Source organism: Suncus etruscus, chromosome 15 (assembly GCF_024139225.1).
Source record: "Suncus etruscus isolate mSunEtr1 chromosome 15, mSunEtr1.pri.cur, whole genome shotgun sequence".
Taxonomy (NCBI): domain Eukaryota; kingdom Metazoa; phylum Chordata; class Mammalia; order Eulipotyphla; family Soricidae; genus Suncus; species Suncus etruscus.
The window spans coordinates 9,026,586-9,051,704 of record NC_064862.1 but is presented as its reverse complement, the minus strand read 5'-3'; positions in this window follow the sequence as shown (position 1 = coordinate 9,051,704).

The window sequence follows — 25,119 nt, the reverse complement described above, 5'->3', positions numbered from 1 at the left end:
CACTGTTTGAAAAGTAATTTAGAAGTAGACTTTATTAAAAAAATTTTGGTGGGCTTGAGAGTTAAGTCAATGAGCTACAAAATATGCTTTGCATGCAGAAGGCCCAGGATATATTCTGAGACCTTTTACAATGAACAGAAGCCCCTAAGCACCACCAGATATAAACTGCACAACAATTAATTAATTATTAATAAAAGAAAATGTTAAATTAGATAGTATTCACAGACTGTGAGAAACTATTTAAGAATTTCTATCCAAAATATGCAGAAAGGATAAAAATAGATAATAAGTAAACAAACATCAATATAAAAATATTCTATGAATGGAGAGCTTGATGAAATGGTAAAACATTTGCATTGCATGCAGCAGTCCCAGGTTTGATTTCTGGTACCCCATATGCCATATGGTATCATAAGCACCCCAACAACAGTAATTATTAAATACAGACCAGTATGTGCCCCAAAGGCAATAATACTAATACTAATAATAATGCCAATGACTTAGAAAACACCAAATATAAATATGTATAGATAACAAATCACTTCAAAATATATTCCAAAATATAGCTAAACTATAGTAAAATATATTTAGATAAATGCCTTATAAAGCTATAATGTAATTCTACCACACAAAGGCTAGAATGATCAAAATCAAGATAACAGTAATAAAAAATTCTGAAAGAGATTTGGAATAAAAATGGGCTGTGATTTATTGACAGAGTGAATGTAAAAATGTTAAACAATTGGGAAATGTTTTAGCTTCTGAAAAATCTTTACTTTCAATATATAATATATCAATTGCATGTTTAGAATTTACAAAGCCATGTTTAAGAAACGATTATACAAAATTTATTCGGATGATAATAGACGATTCATTCTTAATTTCCGAGGTTGAAAGTAACTTAATGCCACTCAAATTATTTAAATTAAAATCAGTAATATGCCCATAACATGGTATATAAAATCATTGCAACAAAAAAGAGATATCAGACTTTGAAATATATAATTAGGTCCATTTTTCTATCTTATATAAAGAAAGCTGATTTGAACATTTACATACTATATGACATCAACATAATGCCACTCTAAAAATAACTAATCTACTGATATGATGTGATTAGTATTTGCCATGGGTTAAGATAAAAGTATTAATACAAAGAACATGGATAATTTAGAGCAGTGAAAATACTTTGTGTGATATTAAAATGTTGAATACTGTTATTGTACACAAGCAAATATAATGTATGATATTAAGAATTATACCAGATATAAACTGTGTTCTATAATAAATTACATTAAACCTATTCATAAATTACAACAAATGTTGTAACTTATATTCATAAATTACACAAATGTAATTTATCAAATGATGGAAGATGGTGATTATGGGAAAGAATATAAGGTAAGAGAGTCAAAGAAATAGGTTACTGCAAAAATTCTATGAATTTAAAATTGCTAAAAATAAGCTATATTGATAAGCATAAATACAAATACTACTATGTATTGTGCTATCATATATCTACTCTTGAAACATATAAAATTTTATAGAAGTAAAATTCTAAAATAAATTTTTATACTTTGCTGTTTAATCAGTTTCTAATTTTTCACAAGGATTCTATATTTGAACAAAATAAAGCAAGTTGCAGTAACTATCTTAAGTTTCCATCTTAAGTTAGCTATCAATGTTTCCCAATACATACCAGAAGAAGCATTTTCGATTGATATGCTTAATTACTTAGAAACATAAGTATGTGACAATAATGTTTATTATACTTAAATACATGCAGTAGAAAATTAGAGTCCATACTATAATCAACCTACTGACTCAATTCTTTCAAATGTGTTTATTTAGTTGACTTCAATGTATAAACTCAAGTACGTATCAAATATGTATTGTTTTTTCTTAGTTTTATTCTAGACACTTGACACAATGAGACACTACCTATTGGAAAATTAAAAAGTAAGATGAGAAAGAGGTGCTACTGCAATAATCTCTTGATGGTAAAATATTATTTGAAATTTGCTCTAAAGTACATACCTTATATTATTTTAGATTGTAAATACTTTGAGATACACAATTTTGTAGAAATATTTAGGGCAGTAAATGATTATTCCTTTGGCCAATTCTAATTAGACTGTTTAACAAATAAGCATTTTGTTTAAATAAATCACTTTTGATATGTTTTATTATATGAAATGTTCTTCTAGTAAGTCAATATCAATGTACTCCATTCTCTTGTGACTTTTGTTGTTTGTCTTTAGTCTTTGCATGTAACAACTTTGAAAACCAACAAAATATTTTGCAATATGATCTTCAGTTCACAACAATTATAAGAATATAATTTGACATCCATATTTACATGCTTTCTGACTTTGGCCTATTTCATAATTTAGTAAACTGCTTAATTATACTTGACTCCAGTGTTGCAAATCAGCCCCTGATGAGGTTGACTGAAGGAAGGATGGAGGATGAGGCCTTTCTCCTCCAGCTCAGACCACCGGTCTGTTACCCTGTTCAGCCGGTGGTTCTGAGGTGAATGCGGCGGGAACAAAGCCAACAGGCAGTCAGGCTTCCAAAGAAAACAGCTCTTTATTCCGCGAAGAGGCCGAATCCAAAAGGCCTAAGAATAGGCCCCAGGAAAAAAAGCCCCTCACCTTCCACAGACCCCAGCTTTTATGCCCCAGAATCAGGTACCACCCAATGGTGGAATCAGATACCACCCAAGGTGGGAGCAGAATCAGGAACCACCCTAGGGTGGGAGCAGAATGCCAGGTCACACCCTCAGGTAGGGCACAATCACTGGTCAGGGTAGGGTCAGTAACATAATAATAAAAATGTTTACATACACAACACTCCAGTTGTCCATTGGAATCTCCCCAGAAGGCATTCCCATGCCTTCTTTTTGTTCTTTTGTTTTTGTTATGTTTTCAACAATCTTCTTCTTTTTTTTTCTTGTCTTTGTTTTCAAACAGAACTAATTAGACTTCAAGTTCTTTGTAAATTCAAAATATTAAAAAGAAATGCATTCCAAGGAAAAGGTATGTTCTCCACTTGGAATGATAAGTTTTCCTTGCTTTTTTTTAATGAAAAAATGTCAGAGCATCTCTTGCCTATTGCTCTCAGAAAAGTATGGTGTTCCATCCCTTAAACTGGCCAATCCATTTCCTTCTCTCACTAGTTCGCACAAAACAGTTGTAATATAATTTTTGACACCATAATTATAGTGAATAATTATGTATATAAATGTACTGTACAATATAATGCATAGAAGACAGTCAGCAAATCTTTTCAGTTAATATTTATTGAAATCACCATCCTTGTGGCCACTTGTAATTATATAGTCCAGCATCAATATTTTGTCTTTATAGGTGACTGAAAGTACATATCACTTTATGATATTCAAAATTTTAACAATATTTTTTGGAGGGTAAGCTACACAAAGCAATCGTCTGAGGTGTCTTCTTGTTCTGCATTCAGGAATTACTTTTGGTGGTTCTTGGGGAGATTCTATATATTGGATGCTAGGGATAGAACTTGAATCTGCTAATTACAAGGCAAACATTCAATCCTCTCTACTCTCTCACCAGCTCAAAAACACTTTAAAAACATGTCATTCATCTGAAATCTTAAAATGAACAAATTCTCAAAGTAATCAGTTTACAACAGTTTAATAGTTTTAATGCAACAAAAAAATTAAGTGCCTTCTATGAATTATACATACTATGCTTGTTTCCAGTTTTGCAATTACAAACATGGACACATATTTCACAAGATGATTATTTACTTTCTATAAATTATTTAATATCAGTCAGAAAGAAATAATTAATATATCAAACTGGAACAGGAATCATTTGATATAATATCTCTCTTACATTTTTTTTTTTTGCTTTTTGGGACACACTGGGTGACACTCAGGGGTTACTCCTTGTTATGCACTCAGAAATTACTCCTGGCAGACATGGGAGACCATCTGGGATGACTGGGGATCTAACTAAGTCCATCCTAGGCTAGCTGCATGCAAGGCAAATGCCCTACTGCTTGCACCAAGCTCTTGCCCCACTCTTAAATTTTTATAACAATAAACTGTATATACTGTGGCACTTCAAATCACTCTTGTTCAATCAATTTCTTCTGCTTGACAGGCTTACTCTTCTCTGGCCTTTCTAGAAAATGACTATTCACATTTAAAAAAAAAAAACAGGTTTGACCTATTCTATGAGGATACCAGAAATAGAATGGAAAGAAAAAAGGAAAAGAGTCATATCAATCAACACAGAACTAAGGCTATGAAGGGCTTTACCTGCTTTATTAGAGATTGATTTATGGGAATAATGAGTTACCAATTGTTTGTAGTCAGGTCGTGATATATTCCAGTGGTAAATCTGGTGCCATTTCAATGGTAAAATGAGAAAAAGGGCAGTGTTTTTGTTTTTGTTTTTTTTCGTTTTGGGGGCCACACCCGTTTGATGCTCAGGGGTTACTCCTGGCTAAGTGCTCAGAAATCGCCCCTGGCTTGGGGGGATCGAACCGTGGTCCTTCCTTGGCTAGCGCTTGCAAGGCAGACACCTTAACTCTAGCACCATCTCACCATCCCCAAGGGGCAGTGTTTTAACTACAAAAAATGTGTTGGCAGATTTGCATGAATTAAACAAAAAATATATTAGAAGGTTAGAGAAAATATTAAAGGAACATTTTAGAAGTATATTTTCATATCTTAAATCATTTTAAAGTGTATTTTATGATTGAAGAAGTCTTCAAATAAGTACATTAAAAGAAATAATAATTATCAAATAACATGGGATTTGAATGTCATGTTTCATATGTTCTCCATAAAAGGGATATAAATTAAAAATTAAAGTGTATTAATGACAGAACAGACTTCTGAAAGATTATTAAGATAAATTAAAGTATTATGTCAAAGAGAAGAAAATACATTTCCACTTAGATTCATCAAAAGTCATATTTTTGAAACAATAAGGATTTCTTTTGTTTGGCCTTAAGATAAATTTAAGGGTAAATAGAAGACTGTTAGAAAGAAATGAAATGAATGGCTACAACCTGTGTGTGAACAACAGCAAGTTACCCTTATCTTAATTAATAAAAAAGTAATTATGGGTAATTACTTATGGGTCATTGTGCTCCCATATGATCCAGCTATACCACTCCTAGGGATATACCATAGGAACACAAAAATACAATTCAAAAATCCCTTCCTCACACCTATATTCATGGCAGCACTATATACAGTAGCCACACTCTGGAAACAACCAAGATGCCCTTCTACAGATGAGTGGCTAAAGAAACTGTGGTACATATACACAATGGAATATTATGCAGCTGACAGAAGAGATGAAGTCATGAAACTTTCCTATATATGGATGTACATGGAATCTATTATGCTGAGTGAAAGAAGTCAGAGGGAGCCAGATAGATGCAGAATAGTCTCACTCATCTATGGGTTTTAAGAAAAATAAAAAAACATTTTTGCAATAATTCTCAGAGACAAAATAGATGAGGGCTGGGAGGTCCAGCTCACAATATGAAGCTCACCATAAAGTGTGGTGAGTGTAGTTAGAGAAATAACTACACTGACAACTATAATAGCAATGTGAATGAATGAGGGAAGTAGAAAGCCTGTCTGGAGTACAGGCTGGGTGGGGAGGAGAGATATTTGGGACATTGGTGATGGAAATGTTGCACTGGTGAAGGGAGTGTTCTTTACATGACTGAAACTCAACTGTAATCATATTTGTAATCAAGATGTTTAAAGATATTAATAAAAAATTTCAAATACCCTATATTTTTGATTTAAACATGTATTTTTTGTTTATTTGTTTGAAGGTGATGTTTTAAGGTGATGCTTAAGGGTTATCTTACCTCTGAACTAAGAATTACTCCTGGTAGCCTCTGGATACCTTCTGGGGTGCTGAAAATTGAACCTGTACTGGTTACATGCAAGAAAATGCTCTACCCATTGTGTTTTCAACCTGGCTCTTAAACAAAAAGTTTGTGTCTAACATTCTAATTCTAAATACAGTCACAGAAAAATAATGCATATGCTACACATAATATATGGTAAGCACTGAAAAGTAATATCTTTTAAAAAATATTATAAATAGTATTTTAACGTAAGTAAGAAGATTAATATATATTTAAAATAATTAGTTCTAATTAATAACTACAGATATTTAATGTTTGGTTCCTCTAGAACTTATGAAATGCCTAAATTGGTAATTATATTTGACTCTAATGACCATATATTTAAAATTTCCTCTCCCACCTTTTCTTTTCTATTATATGAAAACTAAAACAGGTATATAAAATGATTCAAAAATTGTTACTTATATAAATAAAAAGTTTTAAATAATCTATTTAGCCCAATAAAATATTTGTAATATATTACTAAACTATAACTCCCTAAAATAGAACTGCCTTTTCCTTTTCTAAAAAGATATTTTTGTTAAAATAAATGAATGTCTTTTTACAAAATAATACAGGTAAAATATGTAACATGTCTTTCTTGCCAACAAATTTACCTGAATTTGACAGCAACAGAGTTATTGATTAGATATCATCAGTGCTGACATATACAGATAGAACATAATTTCATTTTATGCTCTGCTCTGCTGTTAGATGGAATTCATTTCATGAAATGGCTATTGCTAGACCTTTCATTATAATCACTTTGAAGAATTTTGTTTTACATTGGAATAATATTTTCTTATACTACATTGGCTTTCTAATGGCCTACATTTTGTAAATAATTTAACAATGACCTGTTTTATGATCTGTAATATAGAGAACTAGGCAAAACATATCAGATTTGTTCAGGTATATATTTTTATCTCTGTATTTGAAACATGGTTTGCCTTATGTCACTATGTCAGTGTCTATGCTATCTATATCCACATACCTGTGTTTTCCAAACTCAGAGTCACAGTTTGGGAACAGTGAATTCTTACATGTCATTTTATTTAACACACATTCAATATTTATTTAATATATAACTTTCACATCACTGCTAATACTATGAAGTTCAATATTTGTAATAGGCACTTTAACAAATATCCTATATGAAATAAAATTTAGCTGTCTATAATGGGTCTAGTCTCAAAGATTACAAATTAGCATATACTGCAAAAATTCATAGTTATTTTTATTAAAAAAAACTATTTGGGGCCAGAGCAATAGTGCAGAGGTAGGGCATTTGCCTTGCACAAGGCTAATCCAGGATGGAAATGGTTCTATCCCTGATGTCTCATATGGTCTCCCGGCCAAGAGTGATTTCTGAGAGCATAGCCAGGAATTATCCCTGAGCATCACCAGGTGTGACCCAAAAACAAAACAAAAAAAACTTCTATATGTTACTGTTTTAACATAAAAATTTCTAATACTGCTATGACCCAATAACTTGCAGAAGTGTTAATATTAAGGTTTTAGAAATAATGCCAGTATACTACCCCTGACCCTAGAATCCCATTAAACATTGCATCAAAGTTCTCTTCCTTTTTTTTTTTCCCACTTAAAAGCTCATTCAATGGAGCTGAAGTGATAGTACAGAGATAAGGTATTTGAGCCTTACCCCTGAGCACAGCCAGGTGTGACGCCAAAACAAAACAAAAAGTTCAATCAATAGGCCAAATTCCAGGGTCTGTTATTACTGGTCATATTATCAGTCTATAGCTGTTTCTCTATATTTTACAAGTAATAAAGATCATTTAATATCTGTCCTCCCTGTAATTCCAATTTTGTAAGATAATGCATGATAACAAACTGAAGGATTTGATTGTTTTTATATTCCTTTTTGTAGCTATTTGGGCACTTGAATTATTTTATTTCATCTCCATGAATGTCAGCACTGATGATATACTTGTTACTGTATTGATCATGTAAATGCAAATAACATTCCAAACTAATGCTTCTGTACTTTATGGGTAGAAACCAAATTTAAGAACTCAGCTTAATAGGGCTAGAGAGATCACATGGAGGTAGGGTATTTTCCTTGCGTGCAGAATGATGGTAGTTTGAATCCTGACATCTCATATAGTCCTCCGAGCCTGCCAGGAGAGCTTTCTGAGTGTAGAGCCAGGAGTAACCCCTGAACTCTGTCAGGTGTGATCCCCCCCCCCAAAAAAAAAACCTCAGTTTAAGAAATCTGGACAATCCTGAAGCTCTCCTGGGAGGGCTAGGAAGGGCCCCAAAAAAACTGTCTCCTGGAGCCACTCAGGCTGAAAGGCCAAGAAAGACTGTGAGTAAAACCCAGCTATCAGGGACATCAGGCAGAGAGCTGATTCCTTTGTCTGTGAAGGGGTAGGATCTGCTGTGAGATTGGCTACTGAGAGAAGCTGAGGGTACCTGTCAGCTTTGTGTGTTTCTCTTCTCTGGTCTCCTGAAGCTCTCCTAACAGGGCCAGGAAGGGCACGGCAAAATATGTCTCCTAGAGGCCCCAGAAGAGCATGGCTGCTCCACTTTGCTTCATGGCCGGCACTCTTTCTAACTAATGAACCCCGCCACAACATGAAAAAAATAATCAAACTACAATTGTGACAATGGGGGAAACCTCACAGGCAAACATCATGTACAGAAAATGAAGATGATAGCACTGATGACCAAAAATACCAACCATCTGATTAAACTCTCAAAGAAGGAATTGAATAGAAATATGGAAGATCCTCATGGAAATCAAATAAAATATAGCTCTAGCTGAACAGAACACAGAGACAGAAATCAGAACACTCCAAACTAAAATAACAAATCTGAAAAACACAGTAGCTGAACTGAAAAACTCAACTGAAAGCCTCTCCAACAGAGTAACAGCACCGAGGACAGAATCAGTGAACTGTTGCGGCTTTCTGGGGACCCTGACCAGCAGGGTGAAGGGGATGAATGCCGCAACTTATTCGTGGGTTCACTGAAGCCGACCCGATCCGAAATATCTGTGGGAAAAATCTATAAAGGTTAGAAAGAAGGCCTAAGTCTTTATTTGATCAAAGGCAATTTATTAAGCAGGCAAGCACTTATATATATTTTTTACACAAGGGGAAGTATGTCTCAAAAACTATTGGTCATTTCAAACCATCTCTTATTCAATTATATTCCAAGCATAGGCACATAACCAAAAATGAATAAAGGTACTAAACATTAAACTTATGGGGCATACAAGCATTGGTCAATTCAAACAAGCTTCTCACCAATTATATGCTTACTACAGGTATTTTGGCCAAAAAGGGAAAAAGGATAGAGTGTGCCTTGTTAAGCACAGCCCAAAGGAGGTGGGAAAGGAAAAAGGGGGAGGCATGACTCAATGACTGAATGACTGATCCTAGCAACCTTTAGCTTGACCGGAATCAGAGACATATAAGGAAATATTATCTTGTCTCTGGTCTCATGGTCCTGTGGTTAGTACAAGGGCCTATGTTGTTGCAAGATTTCCTATTTGCTCATGGGCTAGGAACCTGCTGGCAGTCACATATGCAGCTCAGTGGAACTATCCACAGAGATAGAGGCTAAGGTTGATAGCATCCATTTTGTGCAGGCTAGAGCAGTCTCCCACAAACTCTAAGATCAAATGCAGAACAATGATATACAGCAGAGGAGATTGGAAAAGAACCTTAAGGCAAATGATCAGACAATGGAAAAAGTACTCAAGGAATGTGAACAGATGAAAGTAGAAGTCTTTGAAAAATTCAACAGAAACAACGTAAGAATCATTGGAGTCCCAAAGGCCCAGGAAGGAGATCCCCAGGAAGAATCGAGAGTCAAAGACATCATCACAGAGAAATTCCCAGAGCTAAAGACTGCATGCAATCAAATCCTGCATGCCCAAAGAGGACTAGCTAAAAAGAGACTTGAAGAATAACACCCCAAGACACATCCTAGTTACAATGACAAATACCACATATAGAGATAGAATACTAAGAGCAGCATGCTGGCACATAAAACATACCTCAATAAAATCAAGAGGATAGTAATTTTGTAGGCTACCTTCACTGACCACAAGGCTCTAAAATTAGATGTGAACTACAAAGGGGACACAGAAGAAAAATTTTAACACCTGGAAATTAAACAGCCTACTACTGAAACCAGTGGGTCCCAGATGAAATCCAAGAGGCAATCAAAAGTTTCCTGGAAACAAATGTCAATGAAGACACCAACTATCAGAATTTATGAAACACAGCAAAAGTAGTACTGAGAGAAAAATTTATAGCTTTGCAAGCACACATAAGAAATGAAGAAGGGGCATAACTGAAAAAGCTTTAATAAGCAGCTTATAAAATTAGAAAATGATCAATAAAAGGAACTAAAAATAGGGGGACAGAAGGAAATAACAAAGCTTAGAGTAGAAATCAATGAAGTGGACCCCCCAAAAAATCAGAAAGATCAAACAAAACAGAAATTGGTTTTTGAAAAAATAAATAAGATTGATAGACCATTGGCAAAATTCACAAAGAGAGAGAGACGAACTTGATAAACCATATTAGAAATGAAAAGAGGGAGATTACTAGAAATATTGCAGAGATTCGAAGGGTAATCAGAGACTACTTTGAGAAACTCTATGCCACTGAACATGAGAACCTGGAACAAATGGATAATTTCTTGAACTCTTGACCTGCGAGGTGGCACTAGAGGTAAGGTGTCTGCCTTGCAAGCACTAGCCAAGGAAAGACCACAGTTCGATCCCCTGGCGTCCCATATGGTCCCCCCAAGCCAGGAGCAATTTCTGAGCTTTTAGCCAGGAATAACCCCTGAGCATCAAACGGGTGTGGCCCAAGAAAACAAACAAACAAAAAATAATAAATTCTTGAACTCTTATAACATTCTACTGTTAAATAAGGAGAATGTAGCATAACTGAACACCTCCATAAATATTAAGGAAATTAAATGGTATTCAAATGTCTGCCCAAAAACAAAAGCCCAAGCCCAGATAGATTTGCTAATGAATTCTTTCAAATGTTTCACAGGAACTACTACCAATCCTAGCCAGGCTCTTTCATAAAATTAAAAAAATGGAACACTTTCAAATAGCTTTTTATGAAGACAACTTCACCTTGATACCTAAACCAGACAGAGATAATGCCAAAAAAAATTATAGATGAACACAGATTCAAAGATCCTCAACAAAATTCTGGCAAATAGGATCCAATGCCTCATGAAGAAGATTATTCACTATGATCGAGTAGGTTTCATTCAGGAATACAAAAATGATTTAATATCCATAAATCTATCAAGATAATACACAACATCAGCAACAAGAAAAAGAAAAATCACATGATCATATCAATAGACACAAAGAAAGCGTTTGATAAGGTCCAACACCCATTCTTGATAAAAACTCTCAGCAAGATGGGAATGAAAGGAACCTTTCTCAATATAGTTAAGGCCATCTACCACAAGCTCATGGGAAATATTATCCTCAGTGGAGAAAAATTAAAAGCCTTACCTCTAAATTCTCATACAAGAAAAAGGCTGTCCTCTCTCACCACTCCTATTGAATTAGTACTGGAGGTACTTTCTTTAGCGATTAGGCAAGAAAAAGATATCAAGTGCATTCAGATAGGATAGGAAGAAGTCAAGCTCTCACTGTTTGCAGATGACATGATACTCTACTTAGAAAACCCTAAAGACTTTACCAAAAAGCTTCCAGAAACAAGAGATTCATATAGCAATGTGAAAGGCTAAAAAATTAACACACAGAAATTAATGGCCTTTTTATACAAAAATAATGATAGGGAAGAAATGGACATTAAGGAAACAACCTGATTCACATAGGTTTCACACAAACTCAAATATCTTGAAGTCAACTTGACAAAAAAGTTAAGGACCTATACAAAGAAAATTATAAAACCCTGCTTCAAAAAATAAGAGGACATGCGGAAATGGAAATGCATACCTTGCTCAAAGATTGGCAGGATTAACATCATTAACATGGCAATACTCCCCAAAGCTTTATACAGCTTTAATGTGATCCCTCTACAGTTACCCATGACATTCCAAAGAAGTGGATCAAACACTTTTGAAATTTATTTTGAACACTAAACATCCTTGAATAGCTAAAGCAATCCTTGGGAAAAGAAATATGGGAGGCATCCCGAACTTTAAACTGTATTACAAAGCAATAGTAATCAGATTATTACTCAGATCGGTTTTATAGGTTTGAGTATGCAGACAATGTTCCCCAGACATACAGTCACCAAATTTTTTATAAAGGAGCAAAAAATATTAAATGGAGCAGGGGGAATCCTCTTCAATATGTGGTGTTGGCACAACTGGTTAGACAATTGCAAAAAAGCAAAATTAGTCTCCCAGCTAACATAATGAAGGTAAAATCCAAATGGATTAAAAGACCTTGATATCAGACCTTAAACCATAAATTATATAGAACAAGACATAGGTAAAACACTCCATGACATTGAGACTAAAGGCATCTTCAAGGAGGAAAGTGCACTCTCCAAACAAGTGGAAGTAGAGATAAAATGATGGGAATAAGCTGAGAAATGTCTGCATGTCAAAGGAAAAAGTGCCCAGGATACAAGAACCACTCACTGAGTAGGAGAAACTATTCACCCAATACCCATCAGATAAGGGGCAAATATCCAAAATATATGAGGCACTGACAGAACTCTACAAGACAAAAACGTCTAATTCCAGCAAAAAATGGAGAGAATAAATGGACAGGCAATTTGACAAAGAAAAAATAAAAATGGCCTAAAGGCACATAAAAAATGATCCACATCACTAATCATCAGGGAGATGCAAATCAAAACAATTATGCGGTACCATCTCATGCCACATCACAATGAATGAGAACAAGCAATGCTGGCGGGAATGCGGGAGAAAGGAACTCTTATTCTCTGCCGGTAGTAATGCCGTCTAGTCGGATATTGAGCTCCCATACAATCCAGCTATATCACTCCTAGGGTTATACCCTAGGAACACAAAAATACAATACAAAAATTCCTTCCTCACAGCTATATTCATTGCAGTGCTATGAATACAATAATCAGACTCTGGAAACAACCAAGATGCCCTTCAATAAATGAATGGCTAAAGAAATTGTGGTACATATACATAATGGAATATTATGCAGCTGTCAGGAGAGATGAAGTCATGAAATTTTCCCATACATGGATGTACATGGAATCTATTATGTTGTGTATAATAAGTCATAAGGAGAGAGGTAGATACAGAATAGTCTCACTCATCTATGGGTTTTAAGAAAAATAAAAGACATTCTTAATATAATTTTCAGAGACGAAAGAGAGGGTGGCTGGAAGTTCCAGCTCACGACATGAAGCTCACCACATAGAGTGATGAGTGCAGTTAGAGAAATAAATACATTGAGAACTTTCATAACAATGTGAATGAATGAGGGAAGTAGAAAGCCTGTCTAGAGTACAGGATGGGGGGGGGTGGGGAGAAGGGAGATTTGGGACATTATTGATGGGAATGTTGCACTGGTGAAGGGGGGTGTTCTTTACAGGACTTAAACCCAACCACAATCATGTTTGTAATCAAGGTGTTTAAATAAAGGTATTAATTTAAAAAATCTGTATCAATTTTCGAGGGGTAGACTATTTGCCTTGCATGCTCCCCAATCAGGTTCAATCCCTCGTATCCAGTTAGTCCCCCAAGCCCCAATATGGGTAATGCCTGAAAACAGAACCAGATAGAACCCCTGAAGAATGCAGTGTTTGGCCCATAAATAAAGCCCCAAAACTAAATTTCAGAATCTTGGAGATAATACAGAAATGAGTCCCAAAAAAGTGCCACAGCTATTTCTCCAAATAAGATAGAGAAGGAACAAGAAAGAGATGGACTACTATTTTAGGATATTATGCTATTATTTAACATAATTATTAAGTTATTCTTATTATTTTTGCCTTGCTACGCTGAATAAACTTTTTAAAGTTATAGACATATTCAGTTTGGTTGCATATTGTGATGTCCTTCACAATTAGTAAAAAGCAATTTTGAAGTATTTCATTAAATAACAGCCATTTGGTTAAATACCATCATGCCAATGTTTGAAGTGATTTATTTTGCTATGCAAATTTAAAGATTACTTTGGAGCTATCTATAATCAAGATATAGTGATGTTCTCAATTGATTGGCCTCTCAGGTAAATGCTAAGAAATATTCTCATTTATACTATGTTCTGTGTGAAAGAATATATTGCATTTATTTTTTCTAACCTTGATAAAATTTACATAATCAATTTCATGTACTAAATGCTTAAATCTTGATGAATGAATGTATATATGCCTTAATGACATCATCATCAAAAGCTGCTTACCAAATATATTCCGAAACTTACATAGCTAACACATTCAGAAGCTTCAAAAGATTTTGTATTTTTTGTGACCCTTTTTGAGGACTTAGGAGAGTAAGGTGGGAGCTTATTTTTGACTTTCATAAAAATAAAATCAGGGGCCGGAGCGGCAACGCAAGTGGTAAGGTGTCTACCTTGCCTGCTCTAGCTTAGGACATACCGCAGTTCAACCCTCCAGTGTCCCATAATGTCCCCCAAGGAGAGCCGATTTCTGAGCGATAGCTAGGAGTAACCCCTGAGTGTCACCCCAAAAGAAAAACAAAAATAAATAAAATGAGGTCATTTACTTGAATATTTAAAAATGTATTTTCATACTCTTCTCTCCTTCTGTATACAGAGGTGAGGGATGCGCAAGCAGTGCTCTGGCCATTTTTAGTTGTTATTTAGTTGTTATTTACCTACTACGATGAAAAGTTAAACAGTACGGCCACTAAAACCATATCTGTGGGGCCCAATGGTCTCCAGATGTACACCCAGTAGTATTCAGGAGAGCACTTAATATTGGGGATCTAACTACAGTTCTCTGGAAAAAAGCATGTAGTCCTGACCCCTTTGTATATAACTATCCTCGTCTTTACTTATCCCTTGATTTCCTTTTCTTAAAACTTTTCTGTAAAAATTACACATACATACAATTTTCCTGCTATGTAGATCATTTTTGAGACTATGTGATAATTAACCATTTAACCGCAGTGACATACTTTATTGAGATTAGATAGTATGTAGAAAAAACACAAAGATGTTCTTTTCCTAATAAATGTTTTAATTTATGTATGAAGTTGTATTAAAATCATTAAGTGTATACAAATGCATTATACTTTAAAATGTTACTCTCTATGGTACAACTGGTAGGATAATTGTCTTGTCTGTGGTTGATATAGCATATGGTCTACACTCACAATGGTCCACAAACTACGGCCCGTGGGCCACATATTGTATTCATTCCCATTTTGTTTCTTCATTTCTAAATAAGATATATGCAGTGTGCATAGAAATTTGTTCATGATTTTTGTTTTTACTATAATCTGGCCCTCCAACAGTCTGAAGGACAGTGAACTGGCCCCCTGTTGAAAAAGTTTGAGGACCCCTCTACTTAATCCACTGTGAGTGATTTCTGAGTCTAGAGTCAGGATTAACAGCTAAACACCACCAGCTCTGGCCCCAAATACAAACCAAACCAAAAAAGTGTATCTTTGCCATGACGCAGCATTAGGGCTTTTGCTTGTGAGCGGCTGACCTAGGACAGACCACAGTTTGATCCCCTGGCATCCCATATGGTCCCCCAAGCCAGGAGCGATTTCTGACAGTAGAGCCAGGAGTAAACCTGAGCAACACCGGGTGTGGCCCCAAAACAAAAACAAACAATAATCCTTATTATCCCAATTTTGCACAGATGGGAAATAGAACCTACATTATTTTGTCTTCATTATATTTAATTATTTAAAAGAATCACAGAATATTATGATCTTGCAGGATAGTGAATCTCTTAAAAGGAAAGCCCTTTCAAAAATCTAATAAAATACTTAAAAATAATTCCATTTATTGTGCAACCTCGTTTCAAAAAATTAAATCTAAATGATTTTATTTTGTCATAAAATAAGTATGCATGTATATTACATATCACAAATTATTAAATATATAAGTTGAGATAAAATGTAATTATAAATATTAATATTGCAAGTGCTCTAAAAAGAACTAATATTGAATATGTTTTATCTATGAAGAGCCACAAAGTAGTACCTTCAAAGACGACCTTGATATTACAGTAAGGCCTAATTAAGTTATTAAGTAATATTTATACTATTTTACTTTTTAAAAATTAACCTTGTTTGTATAACAAAGCAAACTTGCTCTTTCATTGAAGCCAATATTGTAGAATTACAACTAAAGGTAATATTAAATCCTTCTCAGGACATTTACCTGTCTCTAACTCAGATAACTTTTCTGTAGTATTAGAAGAACAGAACTTTCCAAGCTAGAAGCATACAAGATGCATAATTTACCTGGATTAATTAAGTGCATAATTGATGAAGGCCAGAGTCAAGTGGAACAATCTTTGTCATTTTTAAGATACCTGCTGGAAAAAATAAACCAATATAAATAAACCAGTGTCCTCTTTCTAGAACATGTTTTGATATGAGCAGAGTCTAGTAAAAACATGGTGTTCCTATCTCTTTATTTCTCATTACTAAACACAATAAAAGAAATTAGATACCTTAAGAGGATGACAGACTGTCGCTCCTACTCCCTTTCTTTTTCAATGTATTTTATAAAAAGGGGAAAATAGGAGCCCAATGAATAGAGTTTAGAGAATGAAGACTATTGTTTTTACACAGCACATATATTTTTAGTCTTCTAAATCGTAAAATGTTAACAACAAAACTAAATTTTGACATGTTGATAGTTAAAGCCATACAGCAATATGGCACATCAATTGACTCACGTTTTTTAGAACAAAAAAATCTCTTATGTACCATTAACATAAATCATACTGGTTAAAACACTTTAATACTCCAGATGTTCCCCCCACGTGTATATGTGAGTGTGTGGTTATGTGTGTATGTGTGTTTGTAGTTTTCAGATGACACTTTCATTGATGTTTGTTTGGGAAGGAGAGGAGGGAGAACATAAACTGTACATTTGCTGTACAGTTATACACACAAATCAAGGTCAGTTAGCTTACCAGATGAACTTTTTGCAACTTTAAGCCCAGTTTATTTTCCCATGATTTTGAACAATATATTGCTCTAAGAAACACATCTGTATAATTAAAATTTATAAGAGCAACTCATTTATAACATTTGTTATTCCTATAGCTCTCCAAATGTGAGTTCTAATGGTAGTAATGATCAGGAACAAGGGCTAAGTTTAAAAGAAAATAAGAAAAGCCTGAAATATAAAAATAATTTTAAAATATTAAGTGGCTGGAAAAATACTATGAGCAGTATTTGCTCCAAGTAGATATTAATTATTTGACCATGCTTATAATTAAGAACTTTCTTGGTTTTGATATTTGATATTTGCAAGGTAGAATACGGTACATGAAGTAAACAAAGTCAAACCCTCAACATCCTCTCTGCCAACCACAAGTGGTTGATTTGTTCAAAGATGTTCTATCCTCTCAGCATGGGAAATATTTTTGAATTGCCGAAGATGGCAGTGGCCTATGTTAGAAATCCTTTTATTTTGAAAATGTGCAGAGTCCTAAAAAACCTCAGGAGTTCAAACAGTGTAATCAGTCATTAAATTTGTTTCTCATAATCCACTTTTATATGCTGTATAAAACATCATTTTATATTAGTTTTTAGGTTGCATAATGACTTATCTTTAGAGCCTTGAGTATCTATTTGATCCTTTGGGACTTTGTTGTTTCCACATTCTCAATCTGTCTATTCTAGTTTCTATTGTGTTAAAATATCCTTTGTGGTTGTATATTTGTATAATAAAATGTGTTAATGAAGAATTACACTCAAACATTGTATTAATCATTTTTAGTTGAAGGTTACTAAAGTTTCCTCCAATATTTTATAATGTGAATCTCTTCCTATGTCAATATAAGCCTTGAAGATTTAAACAAGGACTTTTAATAAAAGCAATTGCAATTCTTAGTTATGTAAAGGTGACTAAAATATCCACAACCCAAGGAAAAATGACACAAATTCAAAGTAAATTGTGATAATAAAAGCTAAAATGTAAAAAATCACATTAATACAGAATAGCCCATTTTTAAAACAATAAGTTTATTGTGATGTGGAGAACTGAGAGTCAGAGATAGAATTTTATGTAGAGATAACAAAACCAAAGGCTTAGACATTAATTAGAGTCCCATTTGAAGCAGAAAAAACAACAGTTTAAACATATGGAGGTAAAAAGTAAGGTTAGCAGACTTGAGGACATATTAAAATAGTACTATGTAGAAGATAGTAAGTTTCTATTATTTCACAGACTTATTTATATAACTAATGAAGTTTGAAAAATATTTATAAGGACTGAAAGGACATAATATAGAATTAATGAGTAGAATATGGCAAAAATTAGCAGGCAAAAACGCAGAATGTGTAAGATTTTTCTTTTCAGAGAGTTTTGTTGTAAGAATCATCTTAATCTAAAGAATGGCACAGTCTGAATATGTATCAGTAGCTAGTTATATGAATCTGTCCAATAAAAACAAGATTTTCTCTCGTTTCTATGCTCAGCAAAACATGTCTATACTACATCATCCTTGAACGAAATATTAATGCATTAAGTATTAATGTATATTTTATATATAATTAATGTATATTTTTATGTAATAAAATATACATAAAACATGGAAAATATTTCCTTTTATTTTTTTATGGTCACACCTGGTGACAATCAGGGGTTACTCCTGGCTATGCTCTCAAAAATCGCTCCTGGCTTGGGAGAACCATATGGGATGCCTGTACCCAGGTCTGTCCTGGGTCAGCCGCGAGCAAGGCAAATGACTTACCACTGCACTATCGCACCAGCCTCATCATGGATAATATTTTCATTAAAATATTTACATAGATTGTGAAAAATATCTACTATAATATGCATGCTTTAAATAGACAGTACCTCTCTAACAATCAGAATAATTGTACTGTGTTCTTGTAATACTTTTGAAAGCCTATAATGAGGCTATAGTGGATTACATTGTCTTTATTTAAAAGTATCTATTAACCATTATTACAATCTTTAGAATCAATTCTGATTATCGTCCTTGACCTCTTGAAGATATTGCCACTTACTGAATCCTTATTCTTTCTTACAAAGATTTTCAGGACATCAATGCCCCACATAGTTTATTTTATTCTTCAGATAACTCCTATAATTAAAGACCATATAAAATATTGACAAAATGAATAAAAAATATCTAATAGGACATTTATTTAATAAAATTTTACTAAGTGATATACTGTTTTAAAAAAATTAAACAGTTGAATCATAAAATGTAATATTTTAAATATATCCTCAAAGTTGTGTAACTGTTATCACAGTAAATTATAGTACACTTTTGTGATATTGAAAAGCAATTCTGATTCTCATTATTTATCATGAAAACTCTTGTCATATATCAATGAGAACATATATCACAGAATCTGAAAAAAAATGTTTGTAGAGCTATGGTGAAAAAGTAACCCTCAACCACTGTAGATGTCACGAGGTTCAGACACTATAGAAAACCATCTGAGTACTCCACAAATATGTAATATTTAAACTTCTACTGAACCCAAAAATCTTATTTCTTGGTATTTATCTTCAAACATAAATTTTAATTTGAATGATTTATGCACAGTTAGGTGCATTATATCTCTTATCTCAATAGTTAAAACATGGAAGCAACCAAACTGCTCAACAGCAGACTAATGGATAAAGGAGATATCATATATGCATAAAGAATAAAGAGCCACTAGAAACAATAATGTGATGCAGTATGGAGTAATATTAGGGTATCTGCTGTGCAAAATAAGCTAGAAGTAAAGGAACAAATCCAGGGTGGACTCACTCTGCTGTGAGTATGCAAAAATTTCAAACAATAATAAAATTATTGTTTTAATGCTGCCACACCCGGCAGCACTCAGGGGTTACTCCTGGCTCTATGCTCAGAAATCGCTCCTGGCAGGCTCGGGGGACCATATGGGATGCCAGGATTCAAACCACCGACCTTCTGCCTGCAAGACAAAGGCACTACATCCATGCTATCTCTCTGGCCCCGAATGTAAAGTTTTGAGAGAGGGAGAGATGTGAATGAATAGGTAAGTTATCTAGAAATAGGACAGGAACATAAGAAAGTAGTCTCTAGCACCTGCCCCTATTTGGAAGTTAATAGCAAACACTAAAACACAACTGTCAATTGAGAAAAACTGGTTGGAGAACTGGAAGGGAAAAGACATGAGTATAAAGGGATGCCAGGGTAGTTTAATGGTGTCCAGTAACTTATACATCAATAGCACAACTTTGAACATTAATGTAACCCTATTGCCTAAACTGTTTTAAATATTCTATTTTGGCAACATGGATTATAAAACTATTGTGGTAGCACTTATACACAGAAATAAGATATTCCTGCACCACAACTACTACCAGCATGCATTCTTCTCTGTACCATTTTCCTTGTGAATCCTTAATATTATCCCTTAATAAAAAACAAATAAATTCTTGGGGCCAGAGCGGTGGCGCAAGGGGTAAGGAGTCTGCTTTGCCTGCGCTAGCCTAGGATGGACGGTGGTTCGATCCCCCCACGTCCCATGTGTCCCCCAAAGCCAGGAACGATTTCTGAGCTCAAAGCCAGGAGTAACCTCTGAGTGTCACCGGGTGTGGCCAAAAAAACAACAAAAAAGAAGAAAATAAATTCTTTATCTAGATACCAAGCACAGGAATTGCTGTGCCAGATGGTTGCTTTTTAACCATCAATGGGTGAAATTTACTTTTTTACCATATATCTACAGAAAAGATTGTTCCTACTTTTTTATATGTTCTATTTTTATTGGTAAATATTAATTAATAATGGCACATTGTCATAGCTTGACTTGGTTCTCCCTGATATTAAATGACAATTATTTATCTTCATGTGCCTCTTGGCCATCTGTCTGACTTCAGGGAAGTGAGTTTGATTTCTTTTTTCCATTTTTAAAAAGGGCATATGCTACAACATTGTAGCACTTAGCACAATAGCTATGATGAGTCAACTTTGTTGGTCAACAAATGAGCAGATAAGTAAGGTGTGGTATATATGCAGGATAGAATTTTACACAATTGCAAAACAGGAAGAATGAAACCATGCAATTGGAATGGAACTGGAGGATTTCATGTTCATGTGAAGCGAAGTAAGTTAAAAGAAAGACAAATACCAAATAATCACATTAATATGTGCTATACAAATAACAAAATGAGGAAATGAAAGTTATTCTGGACCTCTAGATTATAGAAATCAGAAATACAGAGATGGATAACAGTTGAAGAGAGAGGACTAAGAAGAATCAGATGGGATGTAATGGGGAGTATTAAGAGGTTTCAGGCTTGTTAGAGGAGTTGAGGTACACTATAGTATATATCTAAGCCATAGAACAACAACTCTGAAAATATGAAATCCAAATTACAACAACTAAACTTAAAGTACCTGTCAAGGAGAGAGTGGGGAGAAACCTGGGGACATTTGAGGAAGAAACCCAACACTGGTGGTGGGAATGGTGTTAGAACACTGTATGCATGATTGAATACCTTTGGAAATCATGGTGTCTAAATAAAATTTTATTGTATTATGTATTCACTTTTACCTAAAACTCTAAAACTTATTCTAGAAAATAATGCTTCTATAATTTTACATAAATGTATATATATAATATTTGGCCTTTTGTGATTTTATTTTATTTCATACAAAGTTTTTAAGTCACTCATTTTGTAATGTTACATCGTTTATAGCTGATAATATATGTGAATGTATATATCATTGATTTATTCTTCTTTAAATAACATGCAAACTACTTTTCACCTTCTGAAAACCATGAGTTATACCACAAAAATCATTGTGTATACATATATTTTCACTTTTACACAGAGTATTTGGAAATAGATTTTTCTTAATCATAAGGTTAATAGGTAAAATAATAAAAACCAATATTTTACATATCTAATCAATCTATGTTCTATATTTTCCAAATTATCTTCAATATGATTATGAATAGTGCTTTTGTTATAACAGTACTTTTAGCTTAACCTGTTATCACATAGTGATTCTAATTTTTACACTATTTGTTTGCTAAAACTTTCCAAGCTCTTATTGGAAATGTCCATATTATTTTTTAATTACTACTTGTCAGGATTTTACATCTGATACTCTCAAGGTTAATGCAAAGAACAAATAAAGTATTTGGGTTTTATTGGCCCTACAGCTAAACCTCCAGACCACTGGACTATTGTACTGAAAGAATTTTTTTATTTACCTGAGGTCTTGAGCTAGATTTATTATTGCAAAGTTATTGTTGTTAGTTTACAGTTTTTCTTTAGCAATACTTTTTGAAAAAATTTAACCTACTGATTCCTCAATTATTGTAATTATTTTGGGTATATATTTTTATTTTTAAAATTTACCAGTGACTGCTGCATTTTCCACCTTGGCTTATACTTGAGTCACCAGTTTTCCCAATTTTAGGGTAGAATTAAGGGGGTCGACTTATATTCAGGTTGACCTATACTCGTGTATACACAATAATTAAGCTGGCTGGGCAATAAATGATTAAATACTTCAGCTGTATGCTATTATCTTCACCTCTTATTACTTGGAAATCAATTAATATCAATCACATGTGCATCTAGTGTTTACCCAATAAATTCTAATGAAACACAATACATTTTGTCTCATGTGAGAGTTACTAGTTAGCACTACTTGATGCAGTTTTCCACATCATTTCTGGAAAAAAATGTGCTCTTAGCTTACAATTTTAGTGAGGGCAGCAGGATGCTTTCATCTTATTGTTCATGGACTATTATATAAAACTTTATACTTTATTAATTTTAATATTTCTTCTTTGGCTTTAATAACCACAACTTCAAATGGAAAAAACTGTTTTGAATACTGTAATTGCTTTTAGTCAATCATGAAAATTGAAAGTGGCAGTCTAATTATTGTGATCTTTGTCCATGTATATCTGGGTCATTTATCTCTAGTATCTGTCAATAAGTGCTATTTTATTTATACAAAACACAAATCATATGTTCCAAAACATAGTTAGTTTCTTGTTTGTTATTTATTTGTTTCATTTATCTTCTTTTAAGAGTATTTTAGGGGCCAAAGATATAGCACAGCAGAAGAGCATTTGCCGTGCACACAGGAAAAGACAGTGGTTCAAATCCCAGCATCCCATATGGTCCCCCGTGCATGCCAGGAACCATTTCTGAGCACAGAGTCAGGTATAACCACTGAGTGCCACTGGATATGACCCAAAAATGAGGAAAAAGAGGAATTATTTTCATTCAAATCTTTAAAATAAATTTTTATCTGCCATTTAATTATTTCCTTCTATATTTGTTTTATTTTTCCTCTCATCCCATTTATTTCATCTTTCATTAAATTTGTTTCTAACGTATCTATAATAGAATATACTCATGGGGCTGGCTGGAGTAATAGTACATTGTTTTGCACATGGCCAACAGGGGTTCAAACCCCAATAACCCATACAGTCCCCTGTGCCAACCAGGAGTGAGTAATTCATGAGTGCAAAGACAGGAATAACTCCAAAGTATCACCAGTTGTGACCCCAGAATCAGCAAAAACAATAAATATACTGGATATATTTTTAGTATTGACAGTAATTTATTCTGTTACTCAACTTTTTAATTAGGTTTTTAATCAACTTATCAGATTTATTTTCAGATTTGAACTCTGCTAATTTCAGAAGAATTTGTCTTTTTTGGCCACATCCAAAAATGATTAGGAATTATTTCTGAAGCAATACTCAGGAATTACTCCTGGTTAAAAAGAGGGATCCATTTGAAATTCTGTGGGTTGTACTCAGGTTAGCTATGTGCAATGCAAGCACTCAATCAGCTGTACTATTTGACTCTAGAAAAAATGTATTCATATGTGACACTCTCTGCAATTTTACATTTGAACAAAGTTTGAACCATATCCTCATTAGTTTTGAAAACATGTTCTCATATAAGTAGCCAGATAGTTCAAGAGGTGCAACTCTTAACTTTCATGTGGTCAATCCAGGTTCCATTCCCAGCTATGCATATGTTTCCCCTCCAGCACAGAGACAGGAATAAATTTTGAGCACCAAAACCTCCCCTCAAAAACCTGTCATTTTTTCTCCTAAGGAACAAATAAAAGGCATGGATTTATTATGTTATTTGTTTTACATCAATATTAAGAAAGCAGCATGTATTGAACATAGTACTCGTGGTTGCAAAGAGCACTAAGACTGACTTGACAAGCATGTTTAGATTGAATATTTGTATTTAATATCTCTAACAGTTCTATCATATAAATCAGAGATGTGGTGTACTTTTTAATTCTAGACCTAAAATCCATTTATTTTCTATGACCCATGCAGATTCCCAGCCACTAAAATCAGTACACTGTGAGTCTTTAGAGATGTCAGAGCACAACTAGTGATGCTACATCTTTTTTTTTTTTTTTTGCTAGTTACTTGCCTGTAGTTGTCATCATTTTACTTCTAGTTAATTGACATTGACTTTCACTGTTGCTTGCAATGCTAGATCAACTTATCTGCATTTAGTTTACTTTTACTTGTAATGACTTGTTCTCTTTTTTTTTTTTCATTCGACTGGTAAAAACTCACTAAATATAATATAAGATACTGGAGAGATAATACGGTGGGTAAGGAACTTGTCTTGCATGTAGCTGACCTGGATTCTATTCCTGGCATCTCTTATAGATCCTTGAACAACCTTGAGTAATCACTCAAGCAAAGTGATAAAAATTACGGAGCAAAGGACGTGATTAAGCTCTGAACTCAGTAGAAAGTGACTGATAACAAAATAAGACAAAATGTAAATAGAATACAATACTAAAATCACCTGTTAGGGAGCCAGAGAGGTGGTGCAAGTGGTAAGGCGTCTGCCTTGCCCACAATAGCCTAGGATGGACCTTGGTTCAATCCCCTGGCATCCCATATGGTACCCCAATCCAGGAGCAATTTCCGAGTGCATAAGCCCCTAACCGTCAACAGGTGTGGCCCCCAAACAACAAACAAATCAAAAAACACCATTTTATTTTATCAATTCCATCAAAATACTTATAAATTGAAGTTCATTTGTATTTA